Genomic DNA, 15,196 nt, shown 5'->3' on the forward strand with positions numbered 1-15,196 from the left:
AAACTCAGTTGGTATCCGCGAGCAGCTATGAAGTGACAGAGCTCCTGGTGGATCTTGTCGTTCCTTATTGTTCGTTTAGATCCCTTTTTAATTCTCTCCTCAGCCACCAGGTTTATGAACATCTGCACCTCAGAGTTGGATCATGAAACAGACTTCTGCGCTGCCATTGCCTGTCGAATAAAATGAACAAGAAGCCGCCGTCAGAGTCGCTCTTTCGCTGATGTCACATCCTGACTCAGACGTCTGACTCCCTGACGTCTAGGTACTAGTGGAAAAGCGCCATTAGAAACTGCAAAAGTACCAGGGATTGAAGGAGGAGACAGAGAAGACAACAGTTGGAGTCCTTGGAGCTGTGTCATCCCAGCTGGGAGAGCGGCTCCGGCCGATCCCAGGACCAACATCAGAGAGCTCAGAGAGCACAGTCCTACAACGCAGAACCGTCAAGCTCCCGGGCCTCTGGTAGAGGACCCGAGCTCGGAGAGGGCAGCCGCCCACACAGGAACGGGCGAGAGTGGACTTTTTAGTGCAGCTTGGTACCTGACCCACAGATCGGGACACTACCGTTAGCGCTGTTTTTGATTTAGGGCCGCACTCTTTGCCCACAATAATACATCTGGGCTTAAATATGAAACTATTTGTGCCAAATGTTAGTGTCAGCAGCATTATGTGATCATTCTTTGATTAGTCTGTGCAAATATTCCACGTCACGTATGTATAGCATTAAAGCGTAAGATAATTTTTTCAACTTCATCCCACTCTCTGGTCTCAAATGTTTGTTTTTTTCCTGTTATGACCTACAATTTCCAAGGAAATAAACCGTCTCTTCTTTCTCCCTCCATTTCATCATCTCCTCGGGAGATAAGATAAGAGAAACTCTTCTCATCTTGCAAATGAGAAGGAATGATACTGGAGAAGGGACAAGGGAGTGTGGGTTCATTATATTTAGCCCATTACCTGAAAATAATAAATGAAAAGAAAATTTCCAAAGGAATTCAGCAAACACACCACATTTATTCTATGCTAACTGAACAACAAGGTTGCGTTAGTGGCTGTTGTGTTTATGTGATTATAGTTCCCATAATGCACAGCATCAACAAAGAAAGAGTCCCATGACAAAATTGCCAATGAAATAAAATGTAAAAAGTGTATAGCAGTGCTAAAGTAAGTGATCAAGCCTCAGTATCGTATGAAACAGACACATTTGTTGAAAAATGAAATTCCCCAGTAACGGCGGAATGTGATACCTTCATTCTTACCTTCCTCCCAACCCTGTGGACTTCCTGTCTTCCTCTCATTTTTCCCATTCCTTTTGTCCCGCGGGTCTCCGGCCGCCACTATGCTCCACGTGAACTCCGGGGAATCGTCCTGGTGGTCACATGTTCTGCTCTCACCAGGGCATCGGCGAACGGCTGAAATAAGAGGCATTGAAATGTACAGATGGTTAACTGTAGTAGGAATGGGCGGTATGGACTAAAAAATGTATCACGATAATTTCTGGCATTTATCCCGATAACGATAAAAATTATGATTAAAAAAAATACCAATTCAACTCCATCTTTGTAACTATAAATCTACCTCGCTCTCAGATCTGCCATGTTTGTTACACAAAAACGTATCAACGGGATTTTTCTTTCTTTCTTTCTTTCTTTCTTTCTTTCTTTCTTTCTTTCTTTCTTTCTTTCTTTCTTTCTTTCTTTCTTTCTTTCTTTCTTTCTTTCTTTCTTTCTTTCTTTCTTTCTTTCTTTCTTTCAGGCTTCCTTCCTTCCTTCTTTTTTCCCTTCCTTCCTTCTTTCCTCCTGCTCTCTCCTTCCTTCCTTCCTTCCTTCCTTCCTTCCTTCCTTCCTTCCTTCCTTCCTTCCTTCCTTCCTTCCTTCCTTCCTTCCTTCCTTCCTTCCTTCCTTCCTTCCTTCCTTCACGTACGTTGTACATGGATTTAACTCCTTCCTTCCTTCCTTCCTTCCTTCCTTCCTTCCTTCCTTCCTTCCTTCCTTCCTTCCTTCCTTCCTTCCTTCCTTCCTTCCTTCCTTCTTTCCTCCTGCTCTCTCCTTCCTTCTTCCCTTCCTCTTCCCTTCCTTCCTTCTTCCCTTCCTTCCTTCCTTCCTTCCTTCCTTCCTTCCTTCCTTCCTTCCTTCACGTACGTTGTACATGGATTTAACTCCTTCCTTCCTTCCTTCCTTCCTTCCTTCCTTCCTTCCTTCCTTCCTTCCTTCCTTCCTTCCTTCCTTCCTTCCTTCTTTCCTCCTGCTCTCTCCTTCCTTCTTCCCTTCCTCTTCCCTTCCTTCCTTCTTCCCTTCCTTCCTTCCTTCCTTCCTTCCTTCCTTCCTTCCTTCCTTCCTTCCTTCCTTCCTTCCTTCCTTCCTTCCTTCCTTCCTTCCTTCCTTCCTTCCTTCACATACGTTGTGCGTGGATTTAACACAGAACCATAAATCAGTTTTTCTTTCTTTCTTTCTTTCTTTCTTTCTTTCAGGCTTCCTTCCTTCCTTCTTTTTTCCCTTCCTTCCTTCTTTCCTCCTTCCTTCCTTCCTTCCTTCCTTCCTTCCTTCCTTCCTTCCTTCCTTCACGTACGTTGTACATGGATTTAACTCCTTCCTTCCTTCCTTCCTTCCTTCCTTCCTTCCTTCCTTCCTTCCTTCCTTCCTTCCTTCCTTCCTTCCTTCCTTCCTTCCTTCCTTCCTTCCTTCCTCCTGCTCTCTCCTTCCTTCTTCCCTTCCTCTTCCCTTCCTTCCTTCTTCCCTTCCTTCCTTCCTTCCTTCCTTCCTTCCTTCCTTCCTTCCTTCCTTCCTTCACGTACGTTGTACATGGATTTAACTCCTTCCTTCCTTCCTTCCTTCCTTCCTTCCTTCCTTCCTTCCTTCCTTCCTTCTTTCCTCCTGCTCTCTCCTTCCTTCTTCCCTTCCTCTTCCCTTCCTTCCTTCTTCCCTTCCTTCCTTCCTTCCTTCCTTCCTTCCTTCCTTCCTTCCTTCCTTCCTTCCTTCCTTCCTTCCTTCCTTCTTTCCTCCTGCTCTCTCCTTCCTTCTTCCCTTCCTCTTCCTTCCTTCCTTCCTTCCTTCCTTCCTTCCTTCCTTCCTTCCTTCCTTCCTTCCTTCCTTCCTTCCTTCCTTCCTTCCTTCCTTCCTTCCTTCCTTCCTTCCTTCCTTCCTTCACATACGTTGTGCGTGGATTTAACACAGAACCATAAATCAGTTTTACACAAAAACGTCAACAGGAATGTATTGTTTTTACCGCAAGATGACAAATTCTTATCGTGAGGAATTTTTTTGACGGTTTATCGTGAACGGTAAAATATCACCCATTCCTAAACTGTACGATGAAAATGTCTTCACAATGAGCCTCAAGGACTGGAGTACACACACACAAACTTTAATGACACTTTCAAAACAGTTTAATGGAGACTTTACTTATTGCGGTTGATGAACAAACTTAAAAATTAATCTCAGAGTAGACTTCACTGGAATCTTTTAAAACTAAACCAACTGAGTAAGAAAAATGATGGCACAAGGAAAATGTTTGTCTGTCTGAATAAACAAATAATACCAGTAAACATGGTTAGAAGGCAAAACTACTTGTTTCACCCAATTATCAAACAGACATTTAATTATTTTCTCAGACAGGAATGGAATAACTTAATCAGAAACACAAAGTATTGATGCACGTCTTTGTTTGTCTAAACCAAAGTAAAGCTGCTTCAAAAACAGCCCAAACTCAAACTAAGCACTAACTAATAGTACAGACAGAATGTTTCTAATTCCCCAGAGCCATGCAGGTAAAAGATCACATTTCTGTAAAAAAAATACCCTGAAGGAAACATCTGGGCAACCTGCATGGTCAATTAAGTAAAGACAACAGCTTGTGGAGACCTCTGGTAGTCAGTGGGATTTGCAATCTTTTTTTTTTTTTTTTTCTGAGAACAGGCTTTTCTTAGATTCTTGGACAAAGACTTTTTATAATGTTGTCTCTTCACATATTATTCGTGATATTTAGTTAAGGAGTTTCAGTAGGACCTTTCAAACCCTAAGGTGGCCAATTATAAAGTGTACTGAGGCTCTATCATTTTATAAAAAAACATCCTCTTTTCAGTTTTTGCCAATGCAGTCATGTTTTTTTTGTTGTTTATTTTTTTGACCATTTAATCTATTCCACCTTCTACTGCTGTACAACCCCAACTCAAAAGAAACAATGTGAAGGTATAGGAAATGTACGTGTAACCCGGTGTTAATCTGCCTATGATGTTTCACCTAAAAAATATATATATCAGGATCAGCTTTATTGGCCAAGTTTGAACGTGCCAGACAGGGAATTTGACTCCAGTTATTTCGCTCACTGTACAGTAAATAGACAAATTACTCTTATTAACTTATTAATTTGACCTTGTTTAGTCAAAAAGATATACTGAAAAATAGATTTCAGCCTGGCATGTTGGATTTATCAATTTTGAGGCATTTTGGGACATTTTTGAGCTTCATATACAGAAGATTTGGATTGGGCCGCCCTTAATACCCCTAGAAATGTTGTCAGTTATAAATATTCACAAAATCCCTTCAGCACTTCCAATAAGCACATTTTCAGAAATTCTGCCTAGACTAATAGTAGCAAACAGTAAATGGACAAATGTAACTCTAAACATATATACAATTAAAAAAAGAGTGAAAGGTGCAGCAGTATGATGTAGACACGGTTATTGAAAGGTGCATTGTTACAGCATATGATTGTGGTTATTATTATTATTGCACAGTGGTTGATTACTCTGAGGCTCTATGAGTGTTGATAGTTCATCAGAGCAACATATATACAACATATAACATGTATATCTCAAGGTCTAGAGTCACCACATCTCGAAATTATACTCCGGTTAGAGAGGAATAGATAGTTATCAAAAAGGTATTAATTGACCCTGAATAACTAATAAGTCTATTGACTGTAAATGTCATTGACTTCACACAAAGAATGACACACACACACACACACGCACACACACACACACACCCACACACACACACACACACACACACACACACACACACACACACAGTGTCACTCAATTTGGTTTCAATTATTATTGAACACACTTTCAATTTAAACTTTTCAAAATGTTTACATTGAAAACCCAAACCCACGAAAATAAACTAAAATAAAATATCTTTAACCATGATAATGAACAGTAGCACAAAATATCTGTAACACTGGTGTTTTCAATACATACGTCACTCGGCAAATGCGCATTAACATTTAGATTTAAACACATGTAAAATGAATAGTTACAAAGATAGAAAACACAATAGCTTACCTATTTCAACAGATAAACTTATTCAGACACTCCTTAGACACCTTTCCCCGAGCTTAGTGTTATTTTACTCTTTTCTTTCAGTTACAGAGGGGAGACCACTTTATATATAATAATAATAAGCAAGAGAAAACGTGTTTTTCATAATAGGTCCCCTTCAACTTCGCGTTGCTTCTTCGTCTGCAGCCACTTCAGAAAAGAGAGACTGCTGCGCGGCGCAAGCGCCCCCTAGTGGCTGCTGCCATAAAGCGTTTGCCAACTGCTGGAAATTGTGGAAAATATTTTTTTTTTAATTGAACCTTTATTTACCCAGGCAAGCAATTTAAGAACAAATTCTTATTTACAAATGCAGCTTGAACAATTAACGAATAAGCTGAACAAATAAGCCTGAATAAAGATAACAAATGCACAATTTAACTCAACCTGAGCGAGAAAAATGAAACGGGAGTGCTGACTTTCTTTACATCCTAACTTATTAATGTGAAGGACAACTTTCAATCAGGATTTTAATATCAAATGGCACATTAAAATAACATTTATCATGTTATCTATGCGGAAGAGTTATACATATATCCACCATTTTTGAGGTGGGTTACATCCATAAAAAATAAATACATACCGGTAGATTATTTGAGCTGGATTTCTTTGCAGAATGGATCAACTCATGGACACTTTTATCTCCGTAAATTGTTTTCACACACATTTACTGACAAAAAAGGGGTCGACTCAGCCTTTTTATGGTCATTGTTTAAAGTGGCATCCTAATATTTTTTGACTAAAGGTCAAATTTGTTGGTACCCTCTCTTTTGAGTTTGGATGTTTATTAACAAAGGCAATGAAGATGATGAGAAATGGGTTTATTTGTCACCAAATAATTTAAAGTGAAAGTAAATGTAAGATAATAAATGCTGTTTCTTTTTCTTTCTCTGAGGATTGTGACACGTTTTATTTTTGGAGGAGTGTGGGAAGGTGGGTTGGAGTGAAACGACTGAAATCAGGCATGCAAGAATACAGACTGTCCCCCCGGTGCCTGGAGTTACTTTTTAATTGTTTACTATTTTCAGATTTAATAACCAACTACATTTGCTAGCATTGTTTTGTTTCTGGTGGCAGTGAACAGCCAGTGAGCCAACTTTTCTTTTTTCTTCAAAAGGGCCCCTTCTTTCAAGGGCACGGCGCTGAATTCTTGATTGGGAGCAGTTAAGCAGCTAGCGCAGATGCAACGTTCACGTAAAAGCTGCAGTGATCAAGAGCAAGAAGAGCCAACGCAATAGGAGTTAAGATGTTGCGACTAAAAAAAGAAAAAATAAAATCCTCCCACTCATCTTTCCTCTGTCTCTCCCTGCTTTCATCTGCCCTTCTTTCCCTGTGAACATAACCGATGTAAGTTCATCCCTGTGGCTCGGCTAATCAGTGTTCAAACGCAGCTTGGTCACTTTCAAATGACTTCCCACACCAGGGGTCTGGAGTGTTATATAACCATCTTCTGTGCTTCAAGTTTCCTCCACAGTGAAATGAGTCAGGCACAAAATGAAATGAGTCGCATATTGTATTTTAATAATTCCAATTAACACTCCCTGATACGCTATGACCACGACCACGCAAAAGAAATACCCGATTACAATAATAGCTTTAATGTGCTGATAGTTGCTAAAGAGCTCACCGCTTTTATCATATCAGCTTTAATCAGTCCTTTTTTCACGCACGACGGATCACGTAATGAGACAAGTAGTATGTTTGTAACAGCTGTGTGACTTCAGCTAATCATGTTACAGGCCTTAAAATTAAGAAATGGCATCAGGACCCCAGACACATGTTATGGTATTATGTTTGAGACTCGGGTTCAATCAAAGCAGTAATGAAAATAAAGCACGCTTGTTATGAACGCCACACCACGTACTGTAGGATGTACACATAAAGATGGCATTGTGTTCATCTTGTCAGAGATGGGTGATGATGTAGTTCAGCAGGGGAAACCTACACACACTATCAACATGATAAATGGCTTTCACTTACTGTCGGAGGCCGTTGTAATCCATAAAGCAGTTTGCAGAATCAGTGCGGTGAAATGCAATCAGTGTGATGGATCCAATTTATTCAAAGCCCAAGTGTTTTAAACACTTCACTACCAAATATAAAGTGGCTGCTCACAGCAGCTGATGCAGGTCTATTGTAGTGTGCCACCTCTGTATCAATGTAACCACAACGTTTAAGTCTGCTGTAACATAGCAAATATGGTTTTACTGAGCATTCAATACAATAGAGCAACTACGTAGATAGTGATTTATTTCCTTTACGTTTGTGACCAGTACTTACAGGACTGTCTCAGAAAATGTGAATATTGTGATAAAGTTCTTTGTTTTGTTTAATGCAATTAAAAAAAATAAAAATGTCATACATTCTGGATTCCTTACAAATCAACTGAAATATTGCAAGCCTTTTATTATTTAATATTGCTGATTATGGCTGACAGTTTAAGATTAAGATTCCCAGAATATTCAAATTTTTTGAGATAGGATATTTGAGTTTTCTTAAGCTGTAAGCCATGATCAGCAATATTAAAATAATAAAAGGCTTGCAATATTTCAGTTGATTTGTAATTAATCCAGAATGTATGATATTACAGAAAATCACAATATTCTAATTTTCTGAGACAGTCCTGTATACACAAACGGTTTCGTAACTGGGCCCTAACCGAATTGGGGCCATAAGCAAAATGTAATTTAGAGACCCCCTCACCCCCCACCGCCTCTCCCCATCCCAAATGTAATATTGGTACAAAATTACCAGACCATACTATACCATACTATAACAACATGCCATTTAACTTGACAACTAATCAATAATAACAAATGTACTGTACCAGTATGTATAGATGAAGTAGTTTGACTGTATGAGTCAATAACATTTTTTTTAATCAACCTGAAATAAATAAATGAAATTAAAAAATGTAACCAGAAATACATTTAAAAAATAAATAAAAATTAAACTGAAATAAACAAATCCGAGTCACAAATAGGGATCAATTACTCATCAAAATAACTGAAAGCAGGTCGAGCAGTTCTGAAATCAGAACTATGCATAAACAAGGAGCTAAACTGTTACAGCCCACTCTCCCCTTGATATGGCCTGCTCTCTCTCTCTCCTACCTGTGCTCGCCCTTTGCCCAAGTCTGGGCTCGTCTGCTCTTCACTCAGGAGAAGCAGCAGACAGACTGAGGCCCCGTTTACACGGAGCAAAAACAGAGGCGTTTTCATGCGTTTTGGCCGTTCGTTTTACACGAAAACGGAGCTCAAAGTCACCAAAAACGATAATTTCTGAAAACTCCGGCCAAAGTGGAGATTTTCAAAAACTCTGTTTTCACGTTTGCGTCTAAACAGAGGAAAACGGAGATTTAGGCTTCAGAACGTCACATTATGCAACAGAAACGTCACCAGCATCATGTGTGCGACCTGTGTTTACAATTTGTTTGGCCACCGTCAATATTTTCTTGTATTTTACCTGTTTTAAATTCTAAAGTCACACTTAAAAGTAACTCCACTTCTCTGTCACTCCAAACGAAAGACTCGTTCCGTCTTGGAAGTAAAGCCTGAATTATGGTCCCGCGTTAAATCGACGCAGAGCCTACGGCGTAGGGTACGCGGAGATGCGCGCCGTACGGTGTGCGTCGCCGCGTACCCTACGCCGTAGGCTCTGCGTTGGTGTAATGCGGAACCATAAATCAGGCTTAACTGGAAGTTACACGATTGGCTGGCATGACGTTAACAGCGTATTTATGCGGATTCGTGTAAACGAAGAGATTTTGAAAACGATCTTGTGTAAACGATGGAATTTTTCAAAACGTAGGGGGGAAATATCCGTTTTAATACCCGGCTATGTGTAAACGGGGCCTGAAACAGTTACAGTTAATCATCTAGTTGAGTTGGTTTCCCAGTTTGTGTGCGTCCATGACCACAAGTAAGTGTTTAATTGTTTATGTTTAAGACATTTAGTTGCCTGTGCATCTGTTCTATGCCATAAAGCCGCAATAAACCGTCTAAAGGTTATTCCTGCCTCCCATGTCCTGACTAGCCACCCCATAGCGTTGACTACTTTTCCTGAACCACCAAGAGCTTCATTACAAATAATAAAAATAATTAAAGCTGCAAGCAGCAATGAACGGGCCCTCGCACTCACGGCCACCGCCCCCCATAAGTATCAGAAATGACACCACCCACAACTTCCTATGTTAAACCATTGAAAAGTTACAGCAGAAAAAAGGGACAACCAATCAGAAGAAGGGGCGGGGCTAATTCAGGCCAATGAAGGTCAAGGACTCCATACAGAATCTGATGACACCACCCACGACTCTCTATGTCAAACCATTCCAAAGTTATAGCAGAAAATCAGGACAACCAATCAGAAGAAGGGACGGGGCTAATTAAGGCCAACGAAGCTTAAGGACTCATTACAGAGTCCCATGACACCACCCACGACTTCCTATGTCAAACCATTCAAAAGTTATGGCAGAGAAAAGTATTCTAGGGGGCGCTGTTGAGCCGTTAGGCCACGCCCATTAATGCAAACCATGAAATATCAAATGTATCGCCAAGTCTGGCTTGCATGCAAAATTTGGTGACTTTTGGAGAACTATCAAATATGGACCAATCACATGAAGGGGGGCGCGCCTTTTGGCGTCTAGCGTCGCCACGGTAACACTTTTGAAAGAGAAAAGTAATGCGTGGTGTCGCAGGATGTAGACGCACATTTTGATGTATAACACACCTGGGGGCACGTTACGGTTCGGGCTGAATTAACTGCCGAAGGAATGGCATAAATTTCGCCAAAATGACACAATGAATTAAAAATGGCCGACTTCCTGTTCGGTTTCGGCCATGGCTCCAAGAGACTTTTCTTTAAGTTGTGCCATGATACAGGAGTGTAGCGATTTTCGTGCATGTACGTCAAACCGTATTGTGGGGCTTGAGGCACAAAGTTTTCCGGGGGGCGCTGTTGAGCCATTTTGCCACGCGCATTAATGCAAACCATGAAATATCAAATTTATCGCCAGGCCTGGCTTGCATGCCAAATTTGGTGCCTTTTGGGGAACTATCAAATATGGACCAATCAGATGAAGGGGGGGTGCGCTTGTTGGCGTCTAGCGTCGCCACGTTAACACTTTTGAAAGAGAAAAGTAATGCGTGTAGTTGCAGGATGGAGACGCACATTTTGATGTATAACACATCTGGGTTCACGATACGGTTCGGGCTGAATTAACTCTCGAAGGAATGGCATATATTGCTCCAAAATTACGCAATTAATTCAGAATGTTCAAAATGGCCGACTTCCTGTTCGGTTTCGGCTATGGCGCCAAGAGACTTTTCTTTTAGTTGCGACATGATACAGGTGTGTACCGATTTTCGTTCATGTACGTCAAACCGTATTATGGGGCTTGAGGCACAAATTTTTTTCTGTCGAACCAATCAGATGAAGGGTGGGCGCGCTTTTTGGCGTCTAGCGTCGCCACGGTAACGCTTTTGAAAGAGAAAAGTAATGCGTGTTGTCGCAGGATGGAGACGCACATTTTGATGTATAACACACTTGGGGGCACGTTACGGTTCGGGCTGAATTAACTTTCGAAGGAATGGCATAAATTTCGCCAAAATGACACGACTAATTCAAAATGGCCGACATCCTGTTCGGTTTCGGGCATGACCCCAAGAGACTTTTCTTTAAGTTGTCCCATGATACAGGTGTGTACCGATTTTCATGCATGTACGTCAAACCGTGTCGTGGGGCTTGAGGCACAAAGTTTTCAAGCGGGCGCTGTTGAGCCATTTTGCCACGCCCATTAATGCAAACCTTTAAATATCAAATTTTTCGCCAGGCCTGACTAGGGTGCAAAATTTGGTGATTTTTGGGCATGTTAAGGGAGGCAAAAAGGCCTTCACTTTGTCAGGAAAATAATAATAAAAATTCCTACAGATACAATAGGGCCTTCGCACTGAAGGTGCTCGGGCCCTAAAAATAGTCAAACTTTTTAACAATATAAATTGATATAAAACTATAGCCAATGTATTATATATTGGCTAACTTTTATAGCTTATATACGACCAACTGGTCATTTTACCACTCTCTTCAACAGAGGGGAATGCAGTTAACGAGGCGTTAGGAAAAAAAGGAAAACCATCTGAATTGTGCACATCATCATGCATTATTCTTTCAGAAATACCAGTCCGTGTGAGAGAGAAGGTATATGCATGTTTTTAAGCAAAATGATAATTTGCACATCTAATCAAAAACATTTTTACCAGATGATCAAAGATTAGCTGTCAGTACGTTGGAATTGTATTTAGTGGATTTTCATCATGTATTCACTTAACTTCAAATCTCCTGTGTACTCTATGTTTTTGACTTTTACACATTTTTTTCTCATGTTTTTGTGAATTAGTTTTGTGTGTAAATTGTTTTTTTTTTTAAGTCTGTTGCTCGAAATGGAGCTCCAGAGGGAAAAGAAGAACTGTTTTGTGTTAAAGTGAAATGATTTGTGTTAGGACACTTCTATTGCATTAAAATGGACCAATATGCAAGCTGGTGTCATCAGGTCCCCTAAGTGCTTTCAGAACTATGTTATTCACATTTGCAACAATTCAACAAATAGAAAAACAGATTTTTCCAAAATTGCATGAACTCATTGTGCCGATGTCTGAAACTTCCCCAGCTCATTGCTTTTCTCTAAGAAATCTGATATGTTGACATATTGACATATTGATTTTAGTGGCAGAAAACTGACTTCTTTTGTTTCTAAAAGTTTTGCTTCTCTGTTGTAGCTTAGTTTATAAACCCCAGCTAACATGTGTTACTGCAGAGTCTGCACTTTATTGTGCTCTCAGTGCAGTCATCTTTTGGAAAAGAGACTTTCCTGCAGGCCACACAAAGTGTGTGTCATCTGGAGCTGTTGCATTTGATCCTATATTTAATAAAACATCTAAACACATGGCAACAGGAATAACTCTAAACTGTGTATGCTGTCCCCTTTCTGCACAGACAATAAAGTAAGTATACTTAAGAGCAGCAAGTATCTGTTTGATCTGGTTTGTCTGACGATCTCAACACAGTCTGATAATTTGTTGTCAAGTGCTGACTTTTATAAGAGCATCAAGGCTTTGAAGCTCTGGATGTAAAACATGCTTACAAAAACATACTCCAAATGGGAAAAAAGCACTTTATAGACTAGAAAGCAAACAAAAAAACTTAAAATACTTGATAGCTTGTGTCCTATCCATTGCTGAACATAATAAGTTAAATGTTCCTCAGCGGCATCATTTCCACATGAAGTCTGAATCTTCTCACCAGGGTTATCTCTGAATAACCAGCATCCTCCCACAGTCCAGAAATGTACATCTTAGATCAGGGGTCGGCAACCCGCGGCTCTAGAGCCGCATGCAGCTCTTTAGCGCCGCCCTAGTGGCTCCTGGAGCTTTTTCAAAGATGATTGACCTTTTATTTCTTTTCTTTTCCTTTTTTTCCCTTTTTTCTCTTTTTCCTCTTTTTCCTTTTTTTCTTCTTTATTCCTTTTTATCTCTTTTTTTCCTTTTTCCTTTCCTTTTTAATCTCCACATTTCGACTTTTTTCTCGAAATTGTACTTCAACATTAATCTCGACATTTCGACTTTTTTCTCAAAATTTTGACCTTTTCTCAACATTTCAACTTTTTTCTCGACATTTCAACTCTTTCTTTTCTTTTTTCTGGAAATTGTACTTCAACATTAATCTCGACATTTTTACTTTTTTCTCAACATTTCGACTTTTTCTCAAAGTGCATAATGAATAAAAAAAATCTTCTCCCAGTTATAACTAATATAGATACATGCAGCATGTGTTTGTCTTCATTCTAAGGCTTATACAAGACTTAATTTTTTGCGGCTCCAGTCATATTTGTTTGGTATGGTTGTTTTGGTGCTTTTCCAGCTGAGGCGAGCTCGGCTCGGCTCGCCTCCGCTCGGTTTGGTTCTTTCCCACTAAGGGGCTAAAGTGCTGAGTAGATACTTTTTCTGTAACTACTCTGGCGAGGTTCTAAGCGGCTGAGTCGAGCTATATCTGACGTCATCACACTACAGGCCACAGATTGGTCAGGGGGTTGGAGTCAGACGTCTGAGTCAGGAGGCGGAAATCAGCAAAAGAGACTCTGACGGCTTCTTGTTCATTTTATTCGACAGGCAATGGCAGCGCAAAAGTCTGTTTGGTGATCCAACTCTGAGGTGCAGATGTTCATAAACCTGGTGCTGAGGAGAGAATTAAAAAGGGATCTAGATGGGTGATAAGGAACGACAACATCTACCAGGAGTTCTGTCACTTCAGAGCTGCTTGCAGCTCCCAGCTGACTTTTCAGCAGTGCCGAGACAAACCGCTTGAAGCTTCTTTCACTCTCATTTTTTAACTTGATATCAAACACAAACCACAGACCCAGCAGCACATATGTCATCTCTTCCATGTTCTGCATCTTTAGTGTTGTTGTCTTCTTTGTTTAGATCACACAATACGTCACAGCAGTTTCGCTCCAACCTCCTACTTCTGCTCCAGGTGCTGAATTGTTATGGAAAAGAAACCAGGCCAAGTTGAGTCGAGCCGAGCCGAGATGAGTAGAGCAGAGTAGGTACTAGTGGAAAAGCACCATTTGTCTCTGTGGTCCCCCACTGACTGCTGGGATAGCCCACAGCCCTTGTTATGACTCTGAATAGGGAGGATACTGATTGGATGAAGCAACCCTCACCTATGATTACTAAAGACAGGGGTAGAACTGAGTCAAGTTAGGGGTTGGAGCCAGGTAAGAGATATGTGTGTTACTTTAGGCCTTTCCTCTATTTAAGCCTGATTTAAGGTTCTGCGTTAAACCAACGCAGAGCCTACGCCGTTGCTGTGACGCCGTCGTGAACCGTTCGGACTTTTCCATCACTCCATTTCGCCACAGTGCAGTACCCCCCCAGAGTGCTAGTTGATACTTTGTTTAGCTTCCGGCTTTTCCGGTCACAGTGAATCAATGAGATAAGGACAACTATTGTGCAAAAAAACCAAAACAACCCAAAAAAAATAAATAAATAAATCACACACACACAAAGAAAAGAGTGCTGAAAGTTCACTACTGCTTCACGAACCGGAACCGGAAATGCGTTGCTACCAAGCAAACCAATCACAGCCCTCTCGGTCTGCGTTGGGTCTGCGTTGGGTCTGCGTTGGGTCTGCGTTGGGTCTGCGTTGGGTCTGCGTCGCCTTGACGCGCAGTTACAGTTTTTGGGAGGTGCACGTCAGGCTACGGCGTAGGCTACAGAGAGCCTTCCGCATACGGCACAGGCTCTGCGTTGATTCAACGCAGAACCATAATTCAGCTTTAGCCAGCTTCAAGGAGATGTTTGGTCACAGGAGAATGTAGGGAATGGAATGAGAATTGTAGATCACCAGAAAAATAAAAATTAATCATAATTTGTGCCCACAGTCTTGCAGAGAATTGGCTCCATTCCAACTGTATGGATGGATGTTGCTCTGTGCTGGCAGCAGGACTCCTTTAGTTTGGGGCAGCAGTGGCTCTGGGGATACAGCAGTTCTCTGCCAACAGGAAAGTCTTTAAATCCTGGCCTCACAGTCCACATGTTGAAGAGTCCTGGACAAGACACGGAACCCTGCACTGAAACAGATGTGTTCATTGGAGTGTGTGATTGTATGAATGATAGCAAAGGCACTCCATAGACTCAATAAAAATAATCTGTGTAGATCTGCATAGACCAAGAGAAAGCTGGGTTGCTTGTAGCTTGTAGTGTTAAAAGTACTTTGAGCCTTTGGCAAAAATAAAACAATGCTCTATAAATACAGTCCGTCTAGACAGATTGAAGAAATGCCCCAAAGGCAATCAGTGAAAAATCAACAAGGGGAAAAATATAA

General features: G+C 40.8%; 1 pseudogene; it reads right to left on the reverse strand.

The window, feature by feature from the left end:
* Positions 1–787: 787 nt before the first annotated feature.
* LOC133462184 (RNA-binding protein 25-like) overlaps positions 788–15,196 on the reverse strand; it is a 49,859-nt pseudogene continuing 35,450 nt past the window's right edge.

This window comes from Cololabis saira, chromosome 16 (genome assembly GCF_033807715.1).
Source record: "Cololabis saira isolate AMF1-May2022 chromosome 16, fColSai1.1, whole genome shotgun sequence".
Lineage (NCBI taxonomy): Eukaryota > Metazoa > Chordata > Actinopteri > Beloniformes > Belonidae > Cololabis > Cololabis saira.